Genomic DNA, 15,884 nt, shown 5'->3' with positions numbered 1-15,884 from the left:
GAAGATAGGGTCGAGAGTGTGACCTGCGATGTGGGTGGGGGAAGTGACCAGTTGTTTAAGTCCGAGGTTGGCGAGGTTGTCCAAAAGGGTGGTGGAGTTGCGGTCGTTGTTCTTTTCAAGGTGAAAATTGAGGTCTCCCAGAAGGATGTAATCTTTGGAGGGGAGCGCGTGTGGAGTGATGAAGTCCGTGATGTCCTCACTAAATTGTGCGCGGGGTCCTGGTGGCCTGTAAAGGAGGGTGCCTCTGAGTGTGGTCTTGGGGTCGATGTGGATCTGGAAGTGAAGGTGTTCAGAGTTGGCGAGATTGACGTCAGAGCTGGTTGAGATGTGGATGGATTTTTTATGGACGATAGCGATTCCTCCTCCTGTGTGGCCGGTACGGTCCTTGCGTATGATCTTATAATCTTCTGGGATGGCAATGGTGATGTCTGGGGCGGAGGAGGCGTTCATCCATGTTTCCGTTAGGAAGGCGACGTCCGGAGAGATGGTGTCTAGTAGATTCCATAGGTCAATGGCGTGCCTGTGGACCGATCGGGTGTTGAGCAAGATGCATTGTAGGTGGTTGGGGTCGGGAATCTGAGGTGTGATCGTATCGGAGTTGGTGACGGTGCCGATGAATTTGCAGGAGTGGCATGAGAAAGGTCCATGGGTGTGTCCAGGAGCGGCTTGGACGCAGTTGGGGGATCGGCCGGGGTTAAGGGCTAGGAGGGTGGTGGCATCGTAAGTAATGCGGGAGGGCTGGGCAATGCGAGGGCCAGGGGGTCTGGCGCTGGGCGCGGGCTCGGCGCGGACGGGCGTAGACGGGCTTACCTTTGGTGCACCTTCGGCGCGGCCGTAGCGCGTGGACGCTGCGCGTGGAACCATCTGACTAACATAGGTGGTGGAGGGGGCGGAGCGTGGGAGGGTCAGCTGGGAGGCGGGGACGTGGAGGCGGGCCAGGGGAAAAGCACAACAACAAGATGGTGGGGTGGCTGGAAAGTGAAACCGGGAGGGCGCAATGCGAAGCCTGGTAATGTCGAATGCACAGAAGTACCAGCGTGCTCACACAGAGAATCCCGGTGAGAGCGCTTACAATTTTAAAACAAGCTATCTAAAATGAATGCACTTACAGGTTAAAAAGCGCTGCCAAAACTAAATGCACATACAAGTTATAAAAGCGCTGCCTCAAAATAATGCACAGATCGAATTGATCAGGTCAGAGCAACGATACCAGACTCTGCAGGCGAGTCACAGGCAAAACGAGATTCAGCTGTGTGCTGTGGGCGCTGCACTGGGCTGGGAGCAGGAAGCGAGGGGAGCGGCCGTTCAGGACGATGTCCAGGCGGTCACAATCAGTCCTGGGAGGAGGTGAGCCCTCTATCCGTGGGTGGGAGGGTCAGCTGGGAGGCGGGGACGTGGAGGCGGGCCAGGGGAAAAGCACAACAACAAGATGGTGGGGTGGCTGGAAAGTGAAACCGGGAGGGCGCAATGCGAAGCCTGGTAATGTCGAATGCACAGAAATGATGTACAGTCTTGCAATCACTGAAGCAAACAGCGTTCTATTTCCCCTCCTTGGTCCCCAACCAGCACATGCAGACTAGGCAGCTGTTTTTCAGTGTCTAGACCAGTAGAATGTAAGTTACTGGCTTAACTCCAATTGGCTGTTGCCACCTAAGTAGTGTGAAGGGGTGTTTCACAACATTTAATGTGTGCTGGTATGACAGAGGAATGATATGTGGGAATGAAGGATGAGAATTAGGAATGATGGAAGAGAAGTAGGTTATGAAGGGTGATACATGAGAAGTCGGGATAAGAAATAGGGATGTGAATGATGGATGAGAAGTAGGGATGAGACATATGGATGATAGATGAGGAGTAGGGATGATGCCTGAGAAGTAGAGTTGAGAAGTAAGGATCAGTAGTAGGGGTGATGCCTAAGAAGTGGGGATGATAAGTAGAGTTGAGTAGTAGGGATGAGTAGTTGGGATGATGTCTGAGAAGTAGGGATGATGGATGAGTAGTAGGTACAAGAAGAATTGATGAGAAGTAGGAATGCTGAAAGAGAAGTATAGATGATGCCTAATAAGTAAGGATGATGGTTGAGAAGTAGGGATGAGTAGTAGGGATGATGCCTGAAAAGTAGGGATGATGAATGAGAAGTAGTGATTAATAGTAAGGATGCCTGAATAGAAGGGATGATGGATGAGAAGTAGTGATTAGTAGTATGGATGATGCCTGAGAAGTTAAGGAAATGGATGAGCTAGGGATTAGTAGTAGGACAATGCCTTACAAGTAGGGATGATGGATGAGAAGTAGGAATGAATAGTATGGGCGGTGCCTGAGAAGTAGGGATGATGGATGAGAAGTAAAAAGATGGATGATGCTTGAGAAGTAGGGATAAGACATACAGAGAATGTATGGTGGGCAAGGAGTAGGGATGAGAAATAGGGATGATGAATGAGAAGTAGGAATGAGAAGTAGGGATGGGAAGTGAGGAATGAGGATGTCCTAAAATGGGTGTTGTATGTGGATATTCTGAAATTCTGGAATAATTCTGGTCCTTCTGGACCTATATTGGGCATCCTTGGGTTGTAACATTCTCAAGATCTGGACCTTTATGGCTTTGGAAATCTATGACAGAATGCAGAGGGCGGTATTTGACTGGTCAGAGCACAAACTTGGTGTTTCTTACCTAAAAAGGAAGTGATCATAGGCAAACAGGCCTAGCCCTCCTTTAGGGCTGGGGTAGATGGGCTGGGGGCACACTACATCAGGGAAATAATTTATTTTTAAACTCCCCGTAGATTGCTCAGATCAGTTCACCAAAATTTGATCATGGCACCGAATTTCTGTAGAGCCCGTTGTGGAGGTCGGTCCTTCCATGTTCAAGTGGCTCGCGTTTGGAATAGCCTGCCTCTATTGCTGAGACAGACCACGACCCTTCTGGAGTTTAGAACGCAGCTAAAAAACCTGGATGTTTCAGCAATCCCCTTTAATTATTGGTCCCTATCGGTATCCGTAGCTTTTGTTCTCACGTCTCTTCTGTCATAGCGCCAGGACACTCTGTTGAGTAGCTCTGCGCTCTATAAATCTTTGATTAACATAACATAGATCAACCACATGTGAAGTGACTCTGAAGTAGAAGCAGCATCTCCAGTCACTTTGAGGCATTGATGAGTCTGGAGTTTCCCTACTGGCCCTTCCATGCTCGGAGCTCACTTACATATAGTGTGAGTCAGGTGCGGAGGTATGGGGTATATTGCTCTAAGCTAAATGTGTTAAATTTAGGCACTTGAATGCGAATTCATGACAGATTTTCAGGATACTCCAACACACCCCTAGAGGTATCCAGGGGAGGCAACTGGAGGCAACAGGGTTTCCAGGGTGAGCTGGCCTCCAATCAACCGTATACACAAAAAAGTAGACACCAAAGAATTATATTCAGTTATGTTACATCACTGTTTTCCTCTTAGCACAACTTAATAGGAGTGCTGGCCATGCAAAAAAAAAGTAACAGCTTGTCGTTACACACCACCAGGTGTCATGCTTCATCATAGGCCAGCCCTCGCTCTCCAAAAACCCAGTTTGATGGTGAGCGGGCCTACACCCAAAGACAGGGAGGCACTACTTTGTTAGAGTGGGCCCTTGTGAAGAGTGAATCAAAAAACATTGGACATACCACTTGGTATTAAAAATTGAGAATATGGGGATAAGTGGAACTATTACCCCATCACCATTGTTACCGTTGTCGACATGTTTCTGCCTTGAGCTCTGCTGGTCCATGGCATTCTTCAGGACGAGCAAACAAACTCCTGGTGAGGCAATGTTGCACTAAGAATTGCCTTGTTGTTAGGGTGACCTGTGTCTACCTCTAAACTAAAGTTCGGTTCATAGATACCTGTGAATACATACATGATTATTTAAGGTGCCTTAATTAAAAAGAAAAAGGAGGGGGTACATAAGTAATGTTATATGATATGTAAGCATGCAGCATTGCATGCTAATGTGATGTTGTGACACTGCACACGTGAGCCAATCGTAAAAGCTTGTCTTTAATTAATAGTGAGACCAGCTCACAACCTTACCCCAAAGTAGGGTCTACAATGCTTCATGGAAGAAGGGTTTATAGACCCTTGTAGTCAAACTCTATGGATAGTAATTTTTTATATATAGAAAGTACAAGTTATACCATCACGCACTTACTCGCGTTCAGCAATAGCCAGGAAGAAACTCCCTTCACTCATTCATTCTCTTACTGCCTCAAGGTGCGTCCCTCACCGTACACCTACGTGCGTCTGCTCCTTCCTCCTGATAATGTCGGAATGGAAGGGAAGGTGCATATTTAACTGTTTTCCAGTTTGCTTGAAAGTGAGATGCACAGCACCTGGAGTTAATTACTATGTACTGGTGTAACTTCATGTTCTGGTGTCCGATGCCGCCCCTGCCTGGGGAGCTCATAATGACATACGTCTCATGCAGGCGTTAGTATTACATTAGTGAATTAGTAGTACAAATACCCTGAAGTATAGTCAGCAATTTTTTCTTTTTTGGTATGTCAGTGGGGCGCACAAGACATGTCCAATGTTTTGAGCCAGTGCCTTTTCAAATATCCCAAGTAGAGACTGTCTGCGGGCCGCGTAGTGATGTGGCTCTCCCAGCCATCGCTTTATCTTTCCCTAAGGCTCATGGGAGTTGTAGTTGTCATCCATCGACCCATATTGGCTGCTCGCAGCTTGTGATGGAGAGGTGCCATGATGTGCCTGTATGTTGGTGTCTTTTTTGGTATGTTTGTTATACATAATAAATAAATGTACATGAGCTATGTAATTCAGTTTTGATATTACGGACTATGTCAAATTCCAATTAGATTCACACAAGCTTTTTTTAAAAGATGCCATGATAAGTAGGTATTATTTCTTTCATATAGGATTCAATAAGTGTAAGTGCCTCATCTACCGACCCATATCAGTATATAATGGGCTGTTTGCAACTTGTTTCTAAGAGATGCCATGACATAGCAAGGTGCTGATGTTTCAATATTATGTTTGCTATACATGATAAATGTACATGGTCAATGTATTTCAGTTGGGACAAGGCGGTATATGTCAGGTGTCGATTGGAATCTTGCAGGTTGTAGCTAAAGTTGTCATGATATACTATGTGCAGACTAACTGTATTTACAGTTTATCTGTTATCCACAATGTGTGGTTGTGTTTATTTCGAATTATTTCATGATCATGGGCAACTTTTTATGTGATTTTCAGCCAGGTGATTTCATCATTCAGTCCTTTCTCCCATGACCTTAGACGATAAACCCATCGCTGTTCTCAGGTCAAAAGCTTTTTCTGAATGTCTGAGAAGTTTGTATTTACTTTCCCCAGGGTCACCCGTGTCAGATCCACGTCTCAATGACTTTGTTCCAGGTAGTGGCATGTCAGTTTTGTGTTATTCTTTTTACTTCAGAGTGTGCTTCTATGTTCGGTGATTCGTATGTTTATTTTGTGTGTGGTCATTTCTACATAAAATTGACCACATGGGCAAGTGATTAGGTCGATAACATTTTCACTGTTGCAGTTTGTCAAATTATTAAGAATCCATGGTCTCCCTGTCTCAATATCAACCTATTTTGTGATTCTTGTGAATTGGCAGGATACACAGTTGCCACATGGGTAGTGGCCCACCGTGTCCCTAACATGGTTTGTGGGTTAGTCTGTGGTGACGGTGTTTTAGTGTGAACCAATTCATCTCATAGGTGGTATTTCTTTTGAAGGCGAAGAGTGTAAGGGACCATTGTTTAGTTCCCCCGTTCAAAATCTACCAGTTCCTTTTTATGATGTTCTGGACTTTGAGATTGGAATAAATGTTGTAACACAAGCAACCCTGTCGTTTTCAGGTTTACTGTAGCTTTCCAACAGGGCTTCTCTATTATTGTTCATTGCTCTTTTCTAGGCATTCTTTACCGCTTTCTTAGGGTAATAGCGTGCCACCAACTTTTCTTCTAGTGCATTTGCTTGTGTCTCAAAAGCCTCCATCGTGGAGCAATTCCATCTTACTTGCAAGAATTGGCCCACTGGTAGGTTCTGACGGCGTGCTCTGGGGTGAAAGCTTTCATATAAGAGTAAGCAGTTCTTGTCCCTTATTTTGTTGTGGACATTGGTTCAGATTCCTCCCTGGTCCATAGTAATCACTAGGTCCAAGCATACTGCCTCATCTTTGCTCATTCCGTATCTACATTTTAGATGTCTGTCCCTGATGTTGACCAACTCTGCAAATTCAGTTGCAAGTTGTTCACTACCATGCCATATTATTAACACATCATCGATGTACCTGCGCCACAGTTTGAGGTGTTCTTTGTAGGGGTTTTCTGAGTTGAATATATAGTCTACCTCAAGTTGGTGTACATACAGACAGGCCATACTTGGCGCAAAGGTGCTTCCCATCAAGATGACTTGTACTTGATGGAATATTACTCCTTCGAGTTGAAAAAAGTTTTCAGTTAGTGCTAATGCTGCTCATTCCATGATGAAATGTCTTGAGGTCATGAAACCCCAATCTTTCTCCTGCAGAATGTGTTCCACCACTTCAAGGGTATGTGTGGTAATTGCCTTATGTGTTACTGTATAACATTGGGCTGCTTTTATGTAGAATACTCTTCCACTGTGGCTCTATAATGTAGAGTGCTTGGTCCCTGTTGACTAGTGCTTGTAGCCAGTTGGTGTTGGGTGCTCTGTGGATAGGCCGTTGCTTTATGAGAAGCTTGAATAAACAAGTTTATCTCTACACCTCCCTGCCTCCTGTACTTCTTCACACTGGCGACAAGGTGTTCTTTACAGAGTGCAAAGCATACAGCCTGGCTGTCATCTCTCGATCTGCGCTGGCACGCTCAGCTTGGTCTTCATTACGCAATCATGCATAAGCATGCCTGCTACGTGCCAATTTTGCAATTGTGTCTTATTTTTCTGTGACCTTTATATTTAGTTCTTCGACTGCAAAATGCAAAATGTCACTCCTCCACCATTTTTCCTCTCTAACCCTGGTGATCCTGCATTACGTAGGTCGAAATGAAAAAAAATCCTAAATTATGCAAGAGTTTGTGGGATATCTCTGAGTGCAGAGAGAAAATCTGCATTATTATTACACTGCCTTGGTTCTGAAGGACAGGAGGTGTTTGAACATCTTCCTGATTTGACAGATAACGAATCTGATAGTCTCAATGAATTCGAGATCTGTCTTAAAAAACTTGACAAACACTACCTTCTGAAAATCAGTACAATATTAGAGCGGTACCATTTTGGAAGGTGAATGCAGAAGCCTGAAGAATATATTGAGGCTTATATTACTGCTCTTCGTAAGTTGGGTGCTACCTGTAAATTTGATGGGTCTCTTGAAGAACGCATTTGCGATCAATTTATGCTAGGATGCAATATAGAGAAAATCAAAGATGAACTTTGGCAGAAAGATGACCCAAAGCTTGATAAAGTTGTTGCTATAGCCAAGAGGATAGAGCACTCTCTTGCTTCCGTTGAGGTCATCAAAAAAAGAAAATGGTGTCCTGGAGGAGAAGGTTCACTCTGTTACGAAGAACCCGGTTAAGTCTTCTTGGAAGCAACCTGAACCTTTGCACTCCTCTTCTCCTTCCTCTAGACTCAAGGGAAAAGTCAAATAAAGTGTTACCGATGTGACTCGATCAGGCATCTTGCCAACGACAAGTCGTGCTCCGCCCTCTCCTCTAAGTGTCTCAATTGTGGGAAAATTGGTCACTTAGCCAAAGCTTGTAGAGCTCAAATGAACAAAAAGGGCAGACGAGTCAAAGAGGTTTCTCTTGAGTATGAAAGTGATTCCGACTATGATAAACTTCACTGTGGGGAAGTCTTATTACAAGGGGGTCTGAACAAGACTAAAGGACCTGCAGATGAAGTACAAGTGAATGAGTGCAACATTAAAATGCTTTTTGACTCAGGGGCAAAAATCTCCCTTATACCCAAAGAATTCTTTGACATGAAACTGCATGTGAAGGTGAGAGTATACAAGTCTGATATCAAGCCTCTGGCCTATGGTGGTCAACCCATAAAATTGTTTGGCTATTTCTTAGGTAATATCGAATACAAAGGGAGAATAACTGCTGGGAAAATATATATCTCTTGTAGAGGCAACAGCATAATTAGATGGTTTCACCAGGCTGATTTAGGTGTGTCATTGGTTCCTGGTTGCGATCCATGCATTGTTCTCAGAGACATCACTCCTCATCGGGTCCATTTGAATGTTGTTTCAAATAGGATTGCTTCAAAAGTTGTTTCAAGTGAACTTGATTCAAGCTGTACTTTACATACTGAGTTTAAAGGAATCTTCAATGAGAAGTTGGGTTGGTTCTCTGGCTATACTCACAAAATCATGCTTAAACCTGACACTGTTCCTGTGACCATCAGGGAGCCCATACGCCTTGAACTCGAAAAGCTGAAGAAAGAGGGTAGCATTGTTGAGACGGAGGCGAGTGAGTGGTTGTCTCTGGTGGTTCTTGCGCACAAGGCCCCTGAAGATGTATGTTTGTGTGTAGACCTCTGTGCCCTCAATCGTGCAGTTGTTGCTGACAGGTACCCTCTTCCTAACATCACGGAGATGCTGGCTCAGTTAAGTGATGCACGTGTTTTCTCCACTCTTGATCTTAGGGCGGCCTACCTTCAGGTTAAAACTGATGATGAGTCCATGAATTTGACTGCATTTCTTACTCCCTTTGGCACCTACAAATTCACTTGTCTTCCCTTCGGCTTGAACTCCGCAGCATCTGTGTTCCAAAGAGTCATGGAAGACGTGTTACATGTTGTGGGAAGAGTTAAGATATACCAAGACGACGTCCTGGTTCATGGCTCATCTCAACAGGAACATGATGTGAGACTGAGGGCTGTTCTCGGGCGATTTGGTGCAAGAGGTTTGACTTTGCGTGAGAGCAAATGCAGGTTCAATCTCTCAGAAATCGATTACCTGGGTCACTGCTTGACGGGGGTGGAGTCAGACCTAAGGATCGTCTTGTTAGGACAATTGAGGAGCTTCCCGTTCCACAATCCAGAGATGAACTCGTTACCTTCTGAGGGATGGCGGAGTATTACAATAAATTTGTTCCCCACTTTGCTTGTCCCACCTTCACATTGAGATCCTTCTTAAAGAAGAGCGTGACATTCTCATGGTCTCCCCAGTGCCAGTTGGAATTCGAGGGTGTCAAGATAGCTCTGAGTCCGGCTCCCTCCCTTCAGAGCTTTAACACATCTTCAAGCTCTATCCTGGTTACTGATGCCAGTTCGAAGGGCCTGGTTGCAGTCCTTAAGCAAGTGAGAGACGGCAAGGAAGTGACTATCATGTTCCTCTCCAGAGCCCTTCTCAGTACAGAACGTCAGTACTCCGTAATCGAGAAGGAGGCACTCTGCATCTTCTGGGCCATCAGGAAATAAAAAAAATTCCTCTGGGGTAGCTCTTTCGTTGTTCATTCAGATCACAAACCGTTAAAGGATGTGTTCTGTAAGAAGGGTCTAGACACTGTCTCCTCCAGAATATGCAAGTGGGTAATTGCCCTGCAAGATTTTGATTTTGTCTTGAAGTACATCCCTGGGGCGGATAATAAGGTCGCCGACTGTCTTTCTCACTTAGTGCCCAAACAGTGTGGGGAACTCTCACCTGACCCCGAAGATTCATGGGAAATTGAGGACTTCTAGGTGTGTGAAATTGTTGAAGGGATAATCTCCGAGGCTGAGTGGAAGGATGCCATGAACAGTGATATAGACATGCATGAAGTATACAGATTGGTTTCTGAGGGTTGGACAGGCATTAGGAATTTGAGTGAAGGTGTCAAGAAATTCTGGAACATTCGAAATGAACTCTCTGTGGCTGGAGGCTTACTCTGGAGGGGCATTAGGCTTGTTCCGCCATCACCTGTTAGGGAAAAAAGTGTTCACTTGGCTCATCAGGGACACCAAGGTATTTCCAAAACTAAGGAAAGGGTTTGATTACACTTTTGGTGGCCAGGCATCGATATCCTTGTTGAACGAATGATAAGAGACTGCACAGAATGCAATGCCTGCGATAAAGTTTACAAGACTAGAGTGCAACCTATGGTCATTCGAGAAACACCGACACGATGTTGGCAACATGTAGCCTTGGATCTCTAGCACCTGTCCCCAGTAAAGCTGGGCAGTCCTACACAGAGTATTGAAACTAGGGACATTACCAAATTCTTGGAAGATATTTTCCACAGGGAAGGTCTTCCAGAATCTCTTCTGACTGACAACGATGTTCAGCTTGTGTAAAGCAAGATAGAGGAATTTTGGGCAGAAAAGGGATTGCACACAACCGTTGCTCCCTCTACCACCCTGAGTGCAATGGAATGGTAGAGAGGTTCAACCGTGTATTGAAGGAGTCAATTGAACTACCAAAGATCAAGGTAGGGATTGGAGATCTGTAATATTGAGAGAGTTATGGTCTATCGCTTGACACTTCACTCGACCACTGAGAAAATTCCATTTGAATTGTTTAGGGGTCGCATCCCTAACATGTATATGTTCCAAACTTGGATGAGGGGAAAGGGTGCCGACATTGTTGTTCGTGAGTATTCTCAGTGGCGGGAGCTTCAGGATCTCAAGTCAGCCAAGAGGAAAATAAATGTTGATGCCAGGCATGCTGTCTCTCACACGATTATATGTGTGGGTGACAGCGTGAAAGTACGTTTCCACCAGAAGTCTGCTAGTGCAAAGTTCTCTCCTCCTTTTAGGGTGACTAAACTGTTTCGCAAAACTGTGAAGCTTGACGATGGGCGCATTTGGAATTTGAGTAGAATTGCTCCCATGCGTTCCAATGCCTCCTCTGGTCGAGGTGATCTACCTATTCCCTCAAAGGCTGTCTCTCCTCTACGCAGGAGCTCTCGTACCCAAAAAACTTCTGGGCATCTACGAAACCTGTTGTAAGCTTATGTGCATGTGAATTTCCAGATTTGGAGTTCCTTTGAGCCCACTTATGTTCTCTTGCTTCTTTGTGTTTATATGCTTTTCTTTATGTTTGAGGGGAAGGTGTGTGGTAATTGCCTTATGTGTTACTGTATAACATTGAGCTGCTTCTATGTAGAATACTCTTCCACTGTGGCTCTAGAATGTAGAGTGCTTGGTCCCTGTTGCCTAGTGCTTGCAGCCAGTTGCTGTTGGGTGCCCTGTGGATAGAACATTGCTTTATGAGAAGCTTGAATAAACAAGTTCATCTTTACACCTACCTGCCTCCTCTACTTCTTCACAGTATGTCTCTGGGGAATGCTTGTGTATAGTGCTTCGATTTCCATTGTGATGATCATGTCATCGACCATGGTGATTTCAGTGCCACCGACTAAACAAAGGACATCCTTGGTGTCCCATAAATAGGAAGCAGATGTTTTTACTACAGGTCTGAGGAACCAGTCATAAAATTGTGATAAGGGTTCTAAGAGCAACCCGATACCCAAGACAATTGGTCTGCCAGGCAGGGGCGTCTTGTTTTTGTGAATCTTTGGGAGAATGTAGAATCTCGGGGTTCGTGGTGTGTCTGTAATTAGGAATTCTGCCTCATGCTTAGTGATCCAATCATGTGTGCGGGCCTCTTCTACCATAGCTTTTATCTTGTTGGTAAGTCTCAGCGTGGGGTCCATAAGGAGGATCTCATAACTCTCGCCATCTTATAGCAGGCGGAGGCATTCTGTGTCATACATGATCCTGTCCATAATCATTATTGCTCACCCTTTATCCGCTGGTCTAATAACCTAGTCAGTGTTCATTTTAAGGGTTTCAAGTGCGTGTTTCTCTTCTTTGTGAATGTTTTGAAATGCCTTCTGGTTTGGGCATTCAATCGCATCTACCTCCATAAGTACAGCCTGTTCAAATGCTAGTACCTCACACGGTTTAGCATGTGTTGAAGGCTTAAGGTTGACTTCCTCCTTAAACCGGTGTTTCTTTCCCCGTCAGGTAGGTTATCTTGATTCTCAAAAAAACTCTGTAGTTTAATACGTCTAAAGAATTAGGCTAATTCTATGTGCAAGGAGAAGAGGTCACTTCTTGGGGTTGGTACAAATCCTAACCCCTGCAACAAGACGACTCCCTCAATCTGTGTGAGGTTGTTGGTTCTAAGTGTTGGAAGGTCTCTGCTCGTTGTTGGTGCTCGATCATTCCCATTGCTTCTTGTTACCACCTGACTGGTTACCTGATCTTCCCACTCTACCTTGGAGTTTTGTCTGCGGGGCTTTTGTTTCCCTCTTCCCAGGCCTCTGTGGCTATATAAAAAGGGGGGCCTTGGTGGAAGGGGTATCCCTGTGCACGCGGTTGGAACGGTTGCTGTCTCAATATCCGTATGGCACCATGGGTGGATTTGTTGGTAAACCAGGATAGTATGGTGTCTGGGGTCCCCTTGTTCCTCCTTCATCACTGCTACCACTGCTACTCCTCTCATCACCTGACCAAAATGTCCAGTCCAGTGGGGTTGGTCTATACCTGGACTGACGTTTTTGGGCTGTTGGGGTCTGGGGTTTCTCATAATGTCCACCTGGCACATACAGGAATGGATGTATGACGGTACAACGCGTACCGTTACAACGCGTCCCTTTATGACGCAGTTTTAACAACGCAAGTCGTTACAACGACTTGCGTTGGGGGGTGCTGATAGTGAATAGCTTAATTTACTATTCCAACATCAGTCCCCGTGGATAGTAGGGAAGGTGTTGGATAGTAAATAAAACTATCCCCTATCCTAGAGCGCCCTCCAGCGAAAGTCGTTGTAACGACTTTCGTTGTAAAAACTGCGTCGTAACGGTACCGCGTTGTAGTGGTTCCGTTGTAAAGGATGTTTCCCACAGGAACACTTTCTTGTGACTGAATTTTTTTTTTTTTGAAAACTTTTTATTGAATTTAAAGAACAAGAAAACAGCGAAACAAAAGAAAACAAGGCAGTACGGTACAAACGTGTCACCACGTGATTCGTGGGGGGGTACAAATGTAAAGCAGACATCATTGCATTAGAAAAATACTGGGGGGGGGGAGAGAAGGAGACCAGAAGCAAGCAATACATCTATATTCCTGCGGAGGAAACATCAGGTTGGGAGGAAGACAGGTCGGTATCAAATTCCGAAATGGGGGGGTACATATATCTCCACGGTATGCGTTCCACTGAGTCCAAATTTTCCCCCATTTGCCAGGCCTGGTGACTGAATTTTTGCACATCTTTTTAGAGTTTGGTCAACTTGGATTTTATGACACATATTTCCTGTATTGTGAGTAGTCTGTTTTTATTTCCCTTAATTTCTTCTTAAAGACAGAAATGTGTACTGAGGTTTTAACTTTTCTTTTGCAGGACTGTATGTCTATTAGTAGTAGATCAGAAATGTTTTTTGGGCTGTGTTAATGATTAGCACCAGCCCATCTTTTGTGCATTTCCATGCAATATATGACCAGTTCTTTCAGAATTCTTTGTTATTTAGAAAGATTTGTGGTTCATTTTCAGGATAAGCACTAACTATGTATTTATGTATATTTAAATTCACTGGGCGAATTGGCATTCATTGACCAACTTTAGACACCCCTGTTTTAAGAGGGCGATGTTTCTCTACCCAGTATTAAAATCCAGATATCCGGATCAAGGAATCGTGGAACAGACTTTGCTATGTCAGGGATTTGCGCTCAGCCCAGCACTGCAAATCCTTACTCAGGCAGAAATGGCGCATCTGACAGCCGCGCTGCCTAAAAGATTTATATATTTTTTTGCAGATGTTGGCTTGGCAGCCAGGGACTGACATCTCCAGACTGGATTGTAACAAACAGTTCCTAGTCCTGCCAGTGAGATTTTATTACAGTTTTTATTTAAAGGTGCACACCTCCGGCTGCTCAAACTGTGTACGTGTTCTTATGGTTGTTATTCTATACATTTCAGAAAGTTACATTATCAAAGTGTCCCTTTCCTTAGGATATTTCATCATGTAAATGTTGGAATCCACCCTGACGGTAATTGGATAATTTAAAATTGTCTGAGAGGAGTAATGTGTATTGATGATACCAGTAGTGCTTATTTGGTTAAAAAAAAAACAAGCATTGGCAAAACCAATACGTCTGGCATTGACAAGTGTTTGATTTTTGTTGCAAACAAATGCCATATATGCAAACAATTGGCAACATATATGAAATATAAAGGAGGGGTGATAGCCCAGGCACACCAGCCCTGGCATTGAAGTGGGCTGGCCCATTGCTCCATACTGCATGCTATGGTGGGCAAAAGAAACATGTGAATGACAGGAGGGGAGAGGGGAAGAGAAGAGGAGAGAGGATGAGAGGGGAAGAGAAGAGAGGAGGAGAGGGGAAGAGAAGAGGAGAGAGGATGAGAGGGGAAGAGAAGAGAGGAGGAGAGGGGAAGAGAAGAGAGGAGGAGAAGAGAAGAGAAGAGAAGAGAGGAGAAGAGCAGAGAAGAGAGGAGGAGAAGAGAAGAGAAGAGCAGAGAAGAGAGGAGGAGAAGAGAAGAGAAGAGAAGAGCAGAGAAGAGAGGAGGAGAGGGGAAGAGAAGAGAGGAGGAGAAGAGAAGAGAAGAGAGGAGAAGAGCAGAGAAGAGAGGAGGAGAAGAGAAGAGAAGAGAGGAGAGGAGGAGAGGGGAAGAGAAGAGAAGAGAGGAGGAGAAGAGAAGAGAAGAGAAGAGAAGAGAAGAGAGGAGGAGAGGGGAAGAGAAGAGGAGAGGGGAAGAGAAGAGAGGAGGAGAGAAGAGAAGAGGAGAGAGGAGGAGAGGGGAAGAGAAGAGAGGAGGAGAAGAGAAGAGAAGAGAAGAGAAGAGAAGAGAAGAGAAGAGAAGAGAAGAGGAGAGGAGAAGAGAAGAGGAGAGGGGAAGAGAAGAGGAGAGGGGAAGAGAAGAGAGGAGGAGAAGAGAAGAGAGGAGGAGAAGAGAAGAGGAGAGGAGAGGGGAAGAGAAGAGGGGAGGAGAAGAGAAGAGAAGAGAAGCGAGAAGGAGAGGGGGAGAGAAGAGAAGAGAAGAGAAGAGAAGAGAGGGGGAGAGGGGAAGAGAAGAGAAGAGGAGAGGGGAAGAGGAGAGAGGAAGAGAAGAGAAGAGAAGAGAGGAGGAGAGGGGAAGAGAAGAGGAGAGGGGAAGAGAAGAGGGGAGGAGAAGAGAAGAGAAGAGAAGAGAGGAGGAGAAGAGAAGAGAAGAGAGGAGAAGAGAGGAGGAGAGGGGAAGAGAAGAGAAGAGGAGAGGGGAAGAGAAGAGAGGAAGAGAAGAGAAGAGAAGAGAAGAGAGGAGGAGAGGGGAAGAGAAGAGGAGAGGGGAAGAGAAGAGGGGAGGAGAAGAGAAGAGAAGAGAAGAGAGAAGGAGAGGGGAAGAGAAGAGAAGAGAGGAGGAGAAGAGAAGAGAAGAGAAGAGAAGAGAAGAGAGGGGGAGAGGGGAAGAGAAGAGAAGAGAGTGGAAGAGGAGAGAGGAAGAGAAGAGAAGAGAAGAGAAGAGGAGAGGAGAGGGGAAGAGGAGAGAGGAGGAGAAGAGTAGAGAACAGAACAGAAGAGAAGAGAAGAGAGGAGGAGAGGGGAAGAGAAGAGAAGAGAAGAGAGGAGGAGAAGAGAAGAGAAGAGAGGAGAGGGGAAGATAAGAGGAGAGGGGAAGAGAAGAGAAGAGGGGAGGAGAAGAGGAGAGAAGAGAAGAGAAGAGAGGAGGAGAGGGGAAGAGAAGAAAAGAGAGGAGGAGAAGAGAAGAGAAGAGGAGAGGGGAAGAGAAGAGGAGAGGGGAAGAGGAGAGGAGAGAGGAAGAGAAGAGGAGAGGGGAAGAGAAGAGAGGAGGAGAAGAGAAGAGAAGAGAAGAGAGGAGGGGGAGAGAAGAAAAAAGAAGAGGAGAGGGAAAGCGAACAGAGGAGAAGAGAGGAGGAGAGGGGAAGAGAAGAGAGGAGGAGG

This window comes from Lissotriton helveticus, chromosome 12 (assembly GCF_964261635.1).
Source record: "Lissotriton helveticus chromosome 12, aLisHel1.1, whole genome shotgun sequence".
In the NCBI taxonomy this organism is placed as follows: domain Eukaryota; kingdom Metazoa; phylum Chordata; class Amphibia; order Caudata; family Salamandridae; genus Lissotriton; species Lissotriton helveticus.
This window is presented reverse-complemented; position numbering follows the sequence as displayed.